The 15,324-nt window shown below is 45.8% G+C and overlaps 1 pseudogene; it reads right to left on the reverse strand.

Annotated features, from left to right (window-relative positions):
• Positions 1-122: 122 nt before the first annotated feature.
• LOC106601445 (heparan sulfate glucosamine 3-O-sulfotransferase 3B1 pseudogene) lies at positions 123-2,974 on the reverse strand (annotated as a pseudogene).
• Positions 2,975-15,324: the final 12,350 nt, after the last annotated feature.

Genomic DNA, 15,324 nt, shown 5'->3' on the forward strand with positions numbered 1-15,324 from the left:
TCACGTTAATTCTTGCAGTTTAACTGTCACAAAATAAAGTGTGACTGTTTTGATTTGTTTACCAATACAGGATGCATGAGGACTTGAGTTACTCCAGATGACATCAGGACCGTCACAAAATACACCAATTCAAGCTTTGTCCTGTATCCTCTTCGTGCAGCCTGTGTTTTGAATGGTAACGATGGTACCATCTTTTTTCCACCTCATTGTAGGCTCCCATCCTACCAGGCAAAGTCCTGCCCTGTCATCTGATAGAAGCGCAGGTTGTGTGGCTGGTAGAACTGACGTAACCTGAGGATGACCTGAGGGTGGATGTCAGCATGTGGCCTGCCCTTGGTTCTGCCCAGGCAGTGGGGCTCGCTGCTGCCCTCTGGCTTCTTCAGGCAGGGGAAACCCTTTGTCTTGTTGAAGTAGAAGTGTTTGTCTGTGATGATCCTCTGAAGGCCCAGAAAGTCTTGGACTCTGCCCAGCTCCCCTGCAGGGTCGCTCACCAGCTTCTCCCCATGGACAAAGTGGATCTGCTTCAAGGGGAAGTGGGCCAGCCACCTCTCCAGGTGCAGAGCATACAGGCCAATCCAGATGGGGCTCCACAGTGGGTCCACCTTCAACGCCTCCTCCGTCCCTGACGTTATGGAACGTCAGGGTCTCGAAGCTGGGAACGCCCGGAGTCTTGGATATGATCTGGGTGTAGTCAGAGATGGCGCGGGTCACAGGGTCACGCACCACCACGATCAGTTTGACCTCCTGGAACATGGCGTGGATCCGGCCGGGGCTATCCGGCATCACAAAGTACCTGGGTGTCTTCTCTAGGACCACCTGGCCCTCCAGAGCTTTGGGCATCAGGTTCCTGAGAGGGACAATGAGACAGTTCAATCTTATATCAAATACACAAATACACAAACAGCCAAAATAGAATATAACCATATCCATTTGTTTTAGATCGAAGAGATGGTTAATTCTTTGAATAACCATCAACCAATCCAAGGCACTATTGATTGAGGCCTAAAGCCAAATAAAGGGACTGAATCATCCCTTAACACCATGACCTATCTGGTCATGCTCACTCCCCACAGATCTCTATGACATCCTGTGCCAATGAAGCCAACAGGCCTGCTGGTTCTTAATAATTTACATGGTGTTATATAGTTTTCCCCAGTGTGCTCTCCAGCCTCACTCAGCTCTTCCCCCTGCCGGATGTTAATACACTCCCATTCAACTAAACGAGGGCTGAGGGGCACTGAAACTCGTACACACCCCTTGTAAGAGTATGTGCTACCAGGGAGAGAGAGAGGACACACTCGGCTGTCTGCCGGAATAGAAATCCAGATGAAGGACAAGAGAGAAAGAAAGGAAGGAAGGAAGAAAGAGAGACTGGGAGAAAGGAGGAGGGAGGGAGCACACAAATACAAGCAAAGTCCATTAGTGTGCCCATTTTTGATTTTCCCTGGAGACAGATTTTGGCACTGGCAGAATATGTAGCTTTTGTGTTGCATTGACTCGCTTGGCATTTGCACTCAGCTTCTCTCCCTTGGAACTGTTATCTAACCATTATCAAGATCGAGTTCAATTCCATGGGTAGTGTTTCAATAAAGAGCCTTGATTATTTTCATACTCCAGTGCATATTCTCATTAGACAATGTGGTGCTATACTTTGATCAAGCAGCTTGATGAATATTTCCATTTTGGGAACAGACAGTATGATACTTCAGACATCAACAGTGTTGAGCGATTAATGCTTTTTGACGATTAGTGCTTTTTGAGGTCAGTTCGGTCCGATTATAAAAAAAGAATTATGGTTTTCAATTTCAAGTTTCAATAATTTTTTTCAACATTAAATGCACTATGCAATGTGTGGCCTGAATGCTGTAACAAGACAGAATAAAACAATTAATAAAAGTCACAAGATGGTAGTGACTGTTCATTACTGCTTATCCCTTATTAACCATCATTTATTCACATTACTTTAAGAAAATACTTCAGTTGTTGTGTATATTACATTTGTTTTATTTAATAACTTTATTATTTAATTCTAAGTCATCATCTCATCTCTATTGAGCTGCTGTCTATGCAGTCTGACAAAATCACAATTTTGTAGTCCTTCAAAGTAAATAAGGCATACTTTTATGACTGCTGAATGCCAAATATCAATCACTTAGATCATGTACAGTATTTTCAGGTAGAGATAAACCCTCGTGAAGCAACAGCTGCTCTATAGCACCTCATGATCGCACATTCTTCTGTCTCTTCCATAGCAGGCGTAAAAGAAACAAAGACCGGACCGGTAGATGTGCAAGGGATTGTGGTCATTGTAGTTAATGCTCACGTTTTACGCACTAAACAATAGAATATTGGCCTGTTGGAAACTACAACTCCTTACTACATCGCACAGCTGAGGCTGGATCTGATGTATCTCTAGAGAAACGCATTGAGCGCACAGAAGAAAACTGAACAAAATGGAATTCAAATAATTGAACCAAAGTTGGTCAATTAGTTGTTTAAAAAACGAAAAATAACCGCTCACCACCTGACATCAAACAAGGGAGAGAACAAGGTCCATATTGTAGGGCACTGTTGGCCCAAGCACCTTGAAATGCTTTTGTTGTAAGAAATGTACTATATAAATAAAGTTTGATTGAAACCCTCCTTTCAATCAAATATATATAAACAAATATCAACCAAACACAAATGTTTCTAATCATCATAATCATTCTAATCATCATCATCATCATTATCATCATCATCGATAGGTAGGTAGGTACATACCTGTACCAATTCAACCCACGTGAGTAATGTCTGTCGAAAAAGTGGGGTTCAGAGCTAAGTGCTCGAATGTCAGGAGGAAGTCTTAGGAATTCCAAAAGAGCTCGTAGTCTCCTTGTTGCGGTCCAGTCCTTACCAACATTGGCTGATTGCGCACCAACTGCACCTGTCGCACCTGCGCTGCCGACGGGGGATGCTGAGCGCGCACCGACATCTGTAGCCCTCTTCTCAAATGAGGCATTCTTCCTTTGAAACAGCTCAGTCAAAGGTAAAAGTTGAGAGGTTCGCTTCAAATGTTTCGCAGTATCCACTAAAATAAAATCACAGCAGCCGGAGAGAATGAAGTACAGCGACGCGCAAACCACAGCAAGGGAGAACATGAAGAGAAGTTTATGCAGGAGTCGCGGAACGTCTTGTTGAAGGTGATGAGAGCCAGCCATACCTTCTCCCACAAACAAATTGAGGCCATTCTATGAACAACACATCTCTCCTTTCGGTACATCTGCTTTTCTTGTTAGCAAAAGCACATAATCATAATTCCATGGTCAAAAACATGGTGCGCCGGCTGTTCCAAGAGAAGTGCCAAATACGCTTGTCATCCCATACTGACACGTTGTTGATCTCTAAACTGTTCATCGCAATAAATTATTCCTTCTCTCTATAATAACAATATTTTGTTGGACATAAACGACGGTGTAATGTTTCCACACACAGTTAGTATAGTATGTTCTTGCTCATCTGACACTGCTATATTAACCATCATCTGGAGATGCTGTGCGCATCTTTCAGTGCTGCTCTACCTTGATTGGAGGGATGGTAGAGAAGGCGGGTTTCACTGCTCAAATTTAAACTGTTGAGCCATGATCCAGTAACAGCAGCTTTAGGATAACTTTCTTTCTCAATGTTTGCATAAGACAGGCAATTTGCTTTCCTTCCTCAGGCTATGGTATTATGTTGGTCAGGAGGGAAATAACACCACAAGGGAACTCATTTCAGCTTTGACATCATTTTCAGGTGACAATTTCCTCAATAAATATTGATTTATGCGTGAATTAAGTTGGATTTTTTTTGCAATTCATATTACAGTTTTTGAGGCATATATGGGAACAGCTGACCATGCAGATTTTTTGGGGGTTCCTTGCATGACTTACCACACATTATTGTTTTGCAATGATTGAATATTGTTCTTTGCATCCACAGACAGAAAGCCCTGTACATAGGCATCATGACGTAATAGGAAGCGTTGGTAATACAACCAGGATAATCTCCAGGCAGAGGTATTAAGTAATACAGGGAGGGGGTTTGTGTCTGATTCTGCTTGTTTTCACAGCATCATACTGAAAATCTTTTTTATGGAAGGACAGCCCAATAATGACTGCATTATGGGTCACATGGGTCCCTTCTGATACTGTGAAATCGCCTCTGAACAGGAAACTGTGTATTGTAAGCTTACACGGTTTACCAGGAAATGGTCACTGTACAATCTGACATTGGAGACAACTCCACTTATGTCCCTTAATTTAATATGATCTGTGTACTCTGGTAGAACCTTTAAAGAGCAATCCATGGTATTATAATCAAATAATGCCATTTCTGATTCAAACTCAGATGTAGTTTACCAGAAATCCAATGCACATCCTTATAAGTGAAAAGCTATGACAAACAATAGATGCAAGAAGCTGAAGAGAAGCCTTTACGTGGAGAGAAACCTTCACATGGAGAGAAACCTTCATGTGGAGAGAAGCCTTCACGTGGAGAGAAATCTTCACAACTTTCACGTGGAGAGAAGCCTTCACAAGCCTTCAGGTGGAGAGAAGCCTTAAGAAGCTTTGCATAAATGAAGGCACCAGGAGATTCATATTGGATCAAATAATATGCTGTGGAAATATCAGTGAAAATAACCCACTGGGCACAGACTTCAGTTCAACCTCTAGTTTTGATTTAAATTTGTTGTCAATTAACGTGAATTCAACATGAAATCAACAAAAAATGTCACCATGTCTTTGGATTTAGGTTCAAAGTCGGGTGAAAAAATGACTACATTCCCTTACGTTGATGTCTTTTTTTCAAATCCAATCAGTTTTCCACATTTATTCAACATCATCACATTTAAACAAAGATTTTTTTTAAATGACGTGGAAACAACATTGATTCAACCAGTTTTTGCCCAGTGGGAACACAATAGTTTAAACAAAGCATTTATTGTTACATTTGAAAGGATCATGTGAGATAGGACAAGTTATTTTATTGTGTTATTTTTTTTATTGATTTTTTACTTTAGTTTATTTAGTAAATATTTTCTTAATTATATTATCTTAAAACCGAATTGTTGGTTAAGGGCTTGTAAGTAAGCATTTCACAGTAAGGTCTACACGTTGCATTTGGCGCATGTGACAAATAACATTTTGATTTCATTTCATTTGAAGAGAGAATTCAAACAGTTTGCTGTGAAAGCACAAGGTATTGCCACCAATGATGTGGCTTCAATACGGGGACCCTGTCTTTCTCTTCTAGACTCACATCTGAAGGTTGGCAAAATAATAGACGCTTTCATCTACATCTAAATTAGACTGTGTCCATCACTGGTTTCCTAAAATACACAGCGTCAGCTGGATATGTGTGTTCAACATTCAGCTTCTGCTTCCATTTCTGTCAAGCCATTTACGCACACAGTATGATGCATACATTCGATAAATCCAATGTATGCAACACACAGAATGCACTGCAATGCCTCTGCAACGGAATGCTGCAGGGCAAACACAGCATTCCACTGGAAATGAATGTACTTCTGGTGTACCAAAATAAAATAACGCTGTCGGTGTGATCGAGGCATTACAGTCAGGCGGGATACCTGCTGTGCAGTGCAGGTGTCATGGGCATCGTAAGGATAGGACCAAGGCGCAGCGGGTATAGTGCTCATATTCTTAATTTATTTAAAGATAACACTTAAACAAAATAAACAAACCGACGAAACAGTTCCATAAGGCAACACAGGCTATACAGGAAAACACCCACCCACAAACACAAGTGAAAACGAACACACTAAATATGGCCTCCAATTAGACAACAACCACCAGCTGCCTCTAATTGGAGGTCATTGAAAAAACACAACATAGAAAGAGAAACCTAGAATAAACATAGAAATAGAAAATATAGAACATACATCAAAACCCCGAAACACACAAAACAAACACCCTCTGCCACGCCCTGACCAAACTACAATAACAAATAACCCATTTTACTGGTCAGGACGTGACAGCAGGGTGACCTGGTTTCTGCATCACATCTGGGATCATTGTTTATTAAGACCCGGTGCATTGTAAATACGTAGGGATTAAAGATCACTTTAGAAAGCAGAGACATGTCTACGCGTCTGTTATCTCAGATAAATCCCTGTTTGTTCTGGAAAATGACCACATTGGATTATATGGTGGAGAAATGATGGGTGAAGATGTGAGGATGCTGCTGCTACCCTCTACTGAATTCACCTTCCTACGGCTTACATTCCACAGCCTCACATGCCCCACCGAAGTCGATGCCCCTCCTTGTTCGAGTGGTACTCGGCGGTCGACGTCACCGGTCTTCTAGCTATCACTGATCCATTTTTCATTATCCATTGGTTTTGTCTTGTTTCTTTTCACACCTGGTTCCAATCCCATTCATTACCTGTTGTGTATTTAACCATCTGTTTCCCCTCATGTCCTTGTCCAAGATTGTTTGTGTTATTATGTTCGTGTTGTTTATTTAGGTGTGCGACGGGTATGTGTACCCATGTTGATTTTTTATGTATTCTATTTTGGAGTTTGTTTGAAAGTTTATTAAACTACTCCGCTTATATGAAGTTTGTTTCTCCTGCGCCTGACTTCCCTGCCACCTACACACACGACGTTGACAGAATCTCAGGCCATAAATATGAAGTCAGCAGGAGAGGATACCCCGGACATTAAGGTGGAGGAGCGCGTCCAGGAGAATGAGGAGAAGCTTCACCATCTATGCGCCGCCCTGGATCGCGTTGTCCAGAATATGGACCGCTGGGAGAGACAGGGAGTTTTTCCAGTGCCTCCACCAGCCCAACTGGGGTCTACCCTGGGTACCCCCTCTCAACCTGATCCCGGTGGCATCCATCTATCCATGCCTCAGGGGTATGACGGAAGTGCTGCCACCTGCCAGGGTTTCCCACTCAGACTAGACCTTTTCCTGGCCACGGTCCACCCAGTTCCATCTGACTGTGAGAAGAGCTCCGCCCTTGTCTCGTGCCTCACCGGGAGAGCCCTGGAGTGGGCCAGCGCTATGTGTGAAGGAGGAGATTCGGCGTTGGACCACTATGAGGAGTTCACCCGCCGTTTTCGGGCAGTCTTTGACCATCCACCCGAGGGCAGAGTGGTGGGTGAGTGCCTCTACCATCTGAGGCAGGAGACGAGGAGTGTCCAGGATTTTGCTCTGGAATTCAGGACCCTGGCAGCTGGTGCGGGATGGAATCACAGGGCCCTGATCGACCATTACCGCTGCAGTCTGCGTGAGGACGTCCGTCGGTTGCTGGCCTGCAGAGACACCACCCTCACTCTCGACCAGCTGGTGGATCTGTCCATCCGGGTGGACAACCTGCTGGCTGCTCGCGGACGTCCAGATTGGGGTCTGGTGGTTCCATCCTCCCGCACTCCCTCTCCTATACCCAGGAAACTGGGAGAGGGGGGTGCACAGGGAGACCGGAGGAGGTTCCCGCTCGTGCACCATCTGTGGCCGCAGAGGTCACACTGCTGGTCGGTGTCGGGTAGGTTCCTCTGGGAGTCGAGGTAACAGGCAGGGTGCTCTGGCGCCACCCCAGGTGAGTAGGCACCATTCTCATCCAGAGCCCTCTGTTGCACTTATGTTTGTGTCTGTTACTTTTATTGATTCTTCCCCGCGTTCCCAGCATAAGGCGCTAGTAGATTCAGGTGTGGCTGGGAATTTTATTGATCAAGCTTTTGCTCATAATTTAGGGATCCCCATTGTTCTAGTGGATGTGCCTTTCCCCGTTCGCACCTTAGATAGTCGACCATTAGGGTCAGGATTAATCAGGGAAGCCACAGCTCCTTTGAGTATGGTGACGCAGGGGGGTCACAAGGAAAAGATTTGTATTTTCCTTATGGACACTCCTGCGTATCCCGTGGTGCTGGTCTACCTTGGTTAATGTGACATAACCCCACTTTTTCTTGGCCACAAAGGGCTCTTACGGGGTGGTCGCCAGAGTGCTCAGGTAGGTGTGTAGGGGTTTCCGTTGGTGCTACTATGGTGGAAAGTCCAGACCAGGTCTCTACCGTGCGCATTCCCCCCCCCCCCCCCGAATATGCTGATTTGGCTCTGGCCAAAGAAGGCGACTCAATTATCACCCCATCGACAGGGGATTGTGCGATAAATCTCATGGTAGATGCTACACTTCCCAGGAGTCACGTGTATCCCCTGTCGCAAGCGGAGACGGTGGCTATGGAGACATATGTCTCTGAATCCCTGCGTCAGGGGTACATTCGGCCCTCCATCTCACCCGTCTCCTCGAGTTTCTTTTTTGTGAAGGATGGGGGTCTGCGACCGTGCATTGATTATCGAGGTCTCAATAAAATCACAGTGGGGTACAGTTACCCGCTACCTCTGATCGCCCCGGTGATTGAATTAATGCACGGCTCGCGCTTCTTCACTAAAATGGATCTCAGGAGTGCGTACAACCTGGTGCGTATCCGAGATGGAGACGAGTGGAAGACAGCATTTAGTACCACCTCAGGGCATTATGAGTACCTCGTCATGCCTTACGGGTTAAAGAATGCTCCATCAGTCTTCCAATCTTTTGTAGACGAGATTTTCAGGGACCTGCACGTGCAGGGTGTAGTGGTGTATATCGATGACATTCTGATTTACTCCGCTACACGCGCCGAGCATGTGTCCCTGGTGCGCAAAGTGCTTGGTCGCCTCTTGGAGCATGACCTGTATGTCAAGGCTGAAAAATGCCTGTTCTTTCAACAGTCCATCTCCTTCTTAGGATATCGCCTATCAACGTCAGGAGTGGAGATGGAGAGTGACCGCATTGCAGCCGTGCGTAATTGGCCGACTCCCACCACGGTGAAGGAGGTGCAGCGATTTTTAGGGTTTGGCAATTACTACCGGAGGTTTATCCGGGGTTTTGGTCAGGTAGCTGGTCCCATTACCCCACTGCTGAAGGGGGGGTCCAGTGCGCATGCAGTGGTCGGCTGGGGCGGACAGGGCTTTTAGGAAACTGAAGGCTCTGTTTACCTCGGTTCCTGTGTTGGCTCATCCAGATCCATCTTTGCAATTCATAGTGGAGGTGGACGCATCTGAGGCTGGGATAGGAGCTGTGCTCTCTCAGCGTTCAGGTACGCCACCTAAGCTCCGCCCCTGTGCCTTCTTCTCTAAGAAGCTCAGCCCAGCGGAGCGAAAATATGATGTGGGGGACCGGGAGCTGTTGGCTATCGTCAAAGCTTTGAAGGCGTGGAGACACTTGCTTGAGGGGGCTAAACACCCTTTTCTCATCTGGACTGACCACCGCAATCTGGAGTACATCAGGGAGGCGAGGAGACTGAATCCTTGCCAGGCAAGGTGGGCCATGTTTTTCACCCGTTTTGTGTTTACCCTCTCTTACAGACCAGGTTCCCAGAACATTAAGGCAGACGCATTGTCCCGGCTGTATGACACAGAGGAGCGGTCCGTGGATCCTACTACCATCATCCCAGCCTCTTGTTTGGTGGCACCGGTAGTATGGGAGCTGGACACGGACATTGAGCGGGCGTCACGTGCAGAGCCCGTTCCCCCTCAGTGTCCAGCTGGGCGTCTGTACGTTCCGTTCGCTGTCCGCAACCGATTGATCTACTGGGCTCACACGTTACCCTCCTCTGGTCATCCTGGGATTGGTCAGACGATGCGCTGTCTTAGTGGGAGGTACCGGTGGCCCACCTTAGCTAAGGACGTGAGGGTTTATGTTTCCTCCTGCTCAGTGTGCGCCCAGTGCAAGGCTCCTAGACACCTACCCAGAGGTAAGTTACAACCCTTCCCCGTTCCACAACGGCCGTGGTCGCACTTGTTGGTGGATTTTATAACCGATCTTCCACCTTCACAAGGTAACACCACGATCCTGGTCGTTGTGGATCGCTTTTCTAAGTCCTGTCGTCTCCTCCCTTTGCCCGGTCTCCCTACGGCCCTACAAACTGCGGAGGTTCTGTTTACCCACGTCTTTCGGCACTACGGGGTGCCTGAGAATATAGTGTCTGATCGGGCCCCCAAGTTCACGTCAAGGGTCTGGAAGGCGTTCATGGAACGTCTGGTGGTCTCGGTCAGCCTTACCTCAGGTTTTCATCCCGAAAGTAACGGGCAGGTGGAGAGAGTGAACCAGGATGTGGGTAGGTTTCTGAGGTCTTATTGCCAGGACTGGCCGGGGGAGTGGGCGGCGTTTGTGCCCTGGGCAGAGATGGCTCAGAACTCGCTCCGCCACTCCGCCACTCCTCCACTAACCTCTCTCCCTTTCAGTGCGTGTTGGGGTATCAGCCGGTTCTGGCCCTTTGGCATCAGAGTCAGACCGAGGCTCCTGCGGTGGACTACTGGTTCCGTCGCACAGTGGAGACCTGGGAAGCCGCTCACGTCCACCTTCAGCACGCCGTATGACGTCAGAAAGTTGGCGCAGACCGTCACCGCAGTGAGGCCCCGGTGTTCGTACCGGGGGACAGGGTCTGGCTCTCGACCCGAAACCTGCCCCTCCACCTGCCCTGCCGGAAGCTGAGTCTGCGGTTTGTGGGGCCGTTTAAAGTCCTGAGGAGATTGAACGAGGTATGTTATAGGTTAAAGCTTCCCCCCAATTACCGCATTAACCCCTCGTTCCATGTGTCTCTCCTCAGGCCAGTGGTGGCTGGCCCGCTCCAGGAGGCCGAGGTGCGGGAGGTTCCTCCACCCCCTCTGGACATTGAGGGGGCCCCGGCGTACTCCGTTAGATCCATCCTGGATTCGAGACGTCAGGCGAGGGGCCTTCAGTACCTCGTGGACTGGGAGGGGTATGGTCCGGAGGAGAAATGCTGGGTTCCGGTGGAGGATGTTTTAGATCCTTCCCTGCTGCGAGAGTTCCATCGTCTCCATCCGGATCGCCTTGCACCTCGTCCTCCGGGGCGTCCCCGAGGCCGGTGTCGACGCACTACTGGAGCCGCGCGTCGGTGGGGGGGGGGGGGGGGGTACTGTCACGAGGGGGGGGGGGTACTGTCCATTTTTCATTATCCAATGGTTTTGTCTTGTTTCTTTTCACACCTGGTTCCAATCCCATTCATTACCTGTTGGAGATCTTCTTAAATGTATGCAGAGGCATGTTCACAATAGTATGCTAATGTGGCCCCACATGTGTCATTTTTACCTTGTACGCCTCCATTCCTGCAATCACAGATAACTCTTGACCTCTGAGCTGAGTACTAAGAGATTGTTATGTCATGTTATTTTCAAAAGGTGTATTGCTCTTCTAGTATCTTTGGTCTATACCCAATCATGTAAGCTTAAAACGCCCCCAGAAAATGAATTAGTCACCACTGGCCCACAATAATCTTTCCTTATTATCACACAATATAACTGCCCTCAACATGTCCAATGAATATTTAATACAAAATGTTACATTAATTAGAACTAAAAAAGTGTCTGTAACGTACTGTAGGAATAGCAGCTCTTTCAACAAACATTGTCCTTGTATCATCAGTGCAGTACCATTACAATAACCGTATTTTGTCTCTCCAAAACCGGTCCAAAGGATAAGGTTACTTTCCAAATCCCCCTAGTACAGTAGTAATTGTAGAGTTATAAGGTCTGAGCACTATACTGCTGTCCTGAAAGGCAATATCCTCTTGATTAGAACTAAAGCCCTTAAACCCACTGTCACTTCCAGATAATAATATTTTAAAGGAGATTACTCTTTACTTCTTGAGTATTCAGAGATTAATACAGGATCCCTATCAATGACTAGATTAAAAACTGTAATCTGATTTGCAAAAAACATTGTGTTTCTATATCCTATTTGTATTCTGTACAAATCCTGAATTGTGATGATTCAATCAATAAAGTCTATCCTCTATTCTGCAGGTGTTATATTTCTTGAGAACAAAAAAACAACATTATGAAGACCCGGACTAGACTGGGTAGCTCTCTACTGAAGACATGACAAGGAGAGGGTGTTTGATATCAATGTAATCTATTATAGAAATGACAATTGTTCAATCAATGAAAAATGTACAAACAAATATAAGAGATTATTCACAAATAATTTAAACAAGCAAGTAATACAACAGACAACTTTATAAAGAAGAATTCTTTCTATCAATATCATTTTTCCTTTCTGATGGAAATAGTAAGCTACATTTGAAGTAACTCAAACATGGTTGCTTATTTTGGCCTCTCATTGAACGTACTCCTGAATAAATATTTGTCAAGACTTCCGCCGAAGTTGGTCCCTCTCCTTGTTCGTTCGGCGGTCGATGTCACCGGTCTTCTAGCCATCGCCGCTCCACGTTTCATTTTTCCATTTGTTTTGTGTTGTTTTCCACACACCTGGTTTACATCTCCTCATGATTACTATGTGTATTTAGCCCTCTGTTCCCTCCATGTCTGTGTGGGGTATTGTTTATTGTCTAGGTTGGCACGCTTCCGGCTGGGTTGCGCCGGGTTTTATTTGTACCTGTGATTTGTGGCAGCCGGTACTTTGTACTTGGTTGTTGTACTTTGTCTGCCTCACTTATTCTTTGTGCGTTTGTTTTTTGTGACGCGGTTGCGTTCTGTTCTTTCTATTGCCTCAGTAAAGTGCTTCTTTGTTCGCTCATCTCTGCTCTCCTGCGCCTGACTTCCTTACACCAGCTACACCCACCGCATGACAATATTTCTCAAAGGCATGGTCAAAAAATGCAAAATAAGGTAGACTGAAAGCAGGCTGATAATCCATATGTATTATTATAATTTATTATAAAATATTATAATATTATGTATATACAGTACCAGTCAAAAGTTTGGACACACCAACTCATTCAAGGGTTTTTCTTTATTTGTATTTTTACATTGTAGATTATTAGTGAATACATCAAAACTATGAAATAACATATGGAATCATGTAGTAACCAAAAAAGTGTTAAACAAATCAAAATATATTTTAGATTTTAGATTCTTCAAGGTAGCCTTGATGACAGCTTTGCACACTCTTGGCATTCTCTCAACCAGCTTCACCTAGAATGCATTTCCAACAGTTTGAAGGACTTCCCACATATGCTCAGCACTTGTTGGCAGCTTTTCCTTCACTCTGCAGTCCAAGTCATCCCAAAACATCTCAATTGGGTTGAGATCGGGTGATTATGGAGGCCAGGTCATCTGATGCAGCACTCCATCACTCTCCTTCTTGGTCAAATAGCCCTTACACAGGCTGGAGGTGTGTTGGATCATTGCTCTGTTTAAAAACAAATGATAATCCCACTAAGCGCAAGGCAAACCAGATGGGATGGCGTATCGCTGCAGAATGCTGTGGTAGCCATGCTGGCTAAGTGTGCCTTGAATTCTAAATAAATTACTGACAGTGTCACCAGCAAAGCACCCCCCCACCTCCTCCATGCTTCACAGCTGGAACTACACATGCAGAGATCATCCGTACTCTGCATCGCAAAAAGACACAGCGGTTGGAACAAAAAATTGCACATTTGGACTCATCAGACCAAAGGACAGATTTCCACTGGTCTAATGTCCGTTGCTCGTGTTTCTAGGCCCAAGCAAGTCTCTTCTTATTATTGGTGTCCTTTAGTAGTGATTTCTTTTGCAGCAATTTGACCATGAAGGACTAATTCATGCAGTCTCCTCTAAACAGTTGATGTTGAGATGTGTCTTTTACTTGAACTCTGTGAAGCATTTATTTGGGCTGCAATTTCTGAGGCTGGTAACTTATTAACTTATCCTCTGCAGCAAAGGTAACTCTGGGTCTTCCTTTCCTGTGGAGGTCCTCATGATAACCAGTTTCATCATAGTGCTTGATGGTTTTTGCGACTGTACAACTTTCCAAGTTCTTGTAATTTATGTCTTAAAGTAATGGTGGACTTCCGTTTCTGTCATCTGTCAGTTTCTGTCAGCTGTCATGAAGGCTACCTTGAAGAATCTAAAATCTAAAATATATTTAGATTTGTTTAAAACCTTTTTGGTTACTACATGGCTCCATATGTGTTATTTCATAGTTTTGATTCTCTTCATTATTATTCTACCATGTAGAAAATTGTAAAAATAAAGAAAAACCCTTGAATGAGTTGGTGTGTCTAAACTTTTGACTAGTACTGTATATACTGAATACATTATTTTTAAGTATTTTGTATATTTTTACAATTACCATTCTTTCCAACCACTATTCATCAAGGATGCAGCTTATTCAGAATATACACTGCTCAAAAAAATAAAGGGAACACTTTAACAACACAATGTAACTCCAAGTCAACCACACTTCTATGAAATCAAACTGTCCACTTAGGAAGCAACACTGATTTCACATGCTGTTGTGCAAATGGAATAGACAACAGGTGGAAATTATAGGCAATTAGCAAGACACCCCCAATAAAGGAGTGGTTCTGCAGGTGGTGACCAAAGACCACTTTTCAGTTCCTATGCTTCCTGGCTGATGTTTTGGTCACTTTTGAATGCTGGCGGTGCTTTCACTCTAGTGATAGCATGAGACGGAGTCTACAACCCACACAAGTGGCTCAGGTAGTGCAGCTCATCCAGGATGGCACATCAATGCGAGCTGTGGCAAGAAGGTTTGCTGTGTCTGTCAGCGTAGTGTCCAGAGCATGAAGGCGCTACCAGGAGACAGGCCAGTACATCAGGAGACGTGGAGGAGGCCGTAGGAGGGCAACAACCCAGCAGCAGGACCGCTACCTCCGCCTTTGTGCAAGGAGGAGCAGGAGGAGCACTGCCAGAGCCCTGCAAAATGATCTCCAGCAGGCCACAAATGTGTCTGCTCAAATGTGCATGTGTCTGCTCAACACCGTGCAGGACGTTTGGCATTTGCCAGAGAACACCAAGATTGGCAAATTCGCCACTGGCGCCCTGTGCTCTTCACAGATGAAAGCAGGTTCACACTGAGCACATGTGACAGACGTGACAGAGTCTGGAGATGCCGTGGAGAATGTTCTGCTGCCTGCAACATCCTCCAGCATGACCGGTTTGGCGGTGGGTCAGTCATGGTGTGGGGTGGCATTTCTTTGGGGGGCCGCACAGCCCTCCATGGGCTCGCCAGAGGTAGCCTGACTGCCATTAGTTACCGAGATGAGATCCTCAGACCCCTTGTGAGACCATATACTGGTGCGGTTGGCCCTGGGTTCCTCCTAATGCAAGACAATGCTAGACCTCATGTGGCTGGAGTGTGTCAGCAGTTCCTGCAAGAGGAAGGCATTGATGCTATGGACTGGCCCACCCGTTCCCCAGACCTGAATCCAATTGAGCACATCTGGGACATCATGACTCGCTCTATCCACCAACGCCACATTCCACCACAGACTGTCCAGGAGTTGGCGGATGCTTTAGTCCAGGTCTGGGAGG

The sequence above is a fragment of the Salmo salar genome, chromosome 03, assembly GCF_965601325.2.
Source record: "Salmo salar chromosome 03, fSalSal1, whole genome shotgun sequence".
Taxonomy (NCBI): domain Eukaryota; kingdom Metazoa; phylum Chordata; class Actinopteri; order Salmoniformes; family Salmonidae; genus Salmo; species Salmo salar.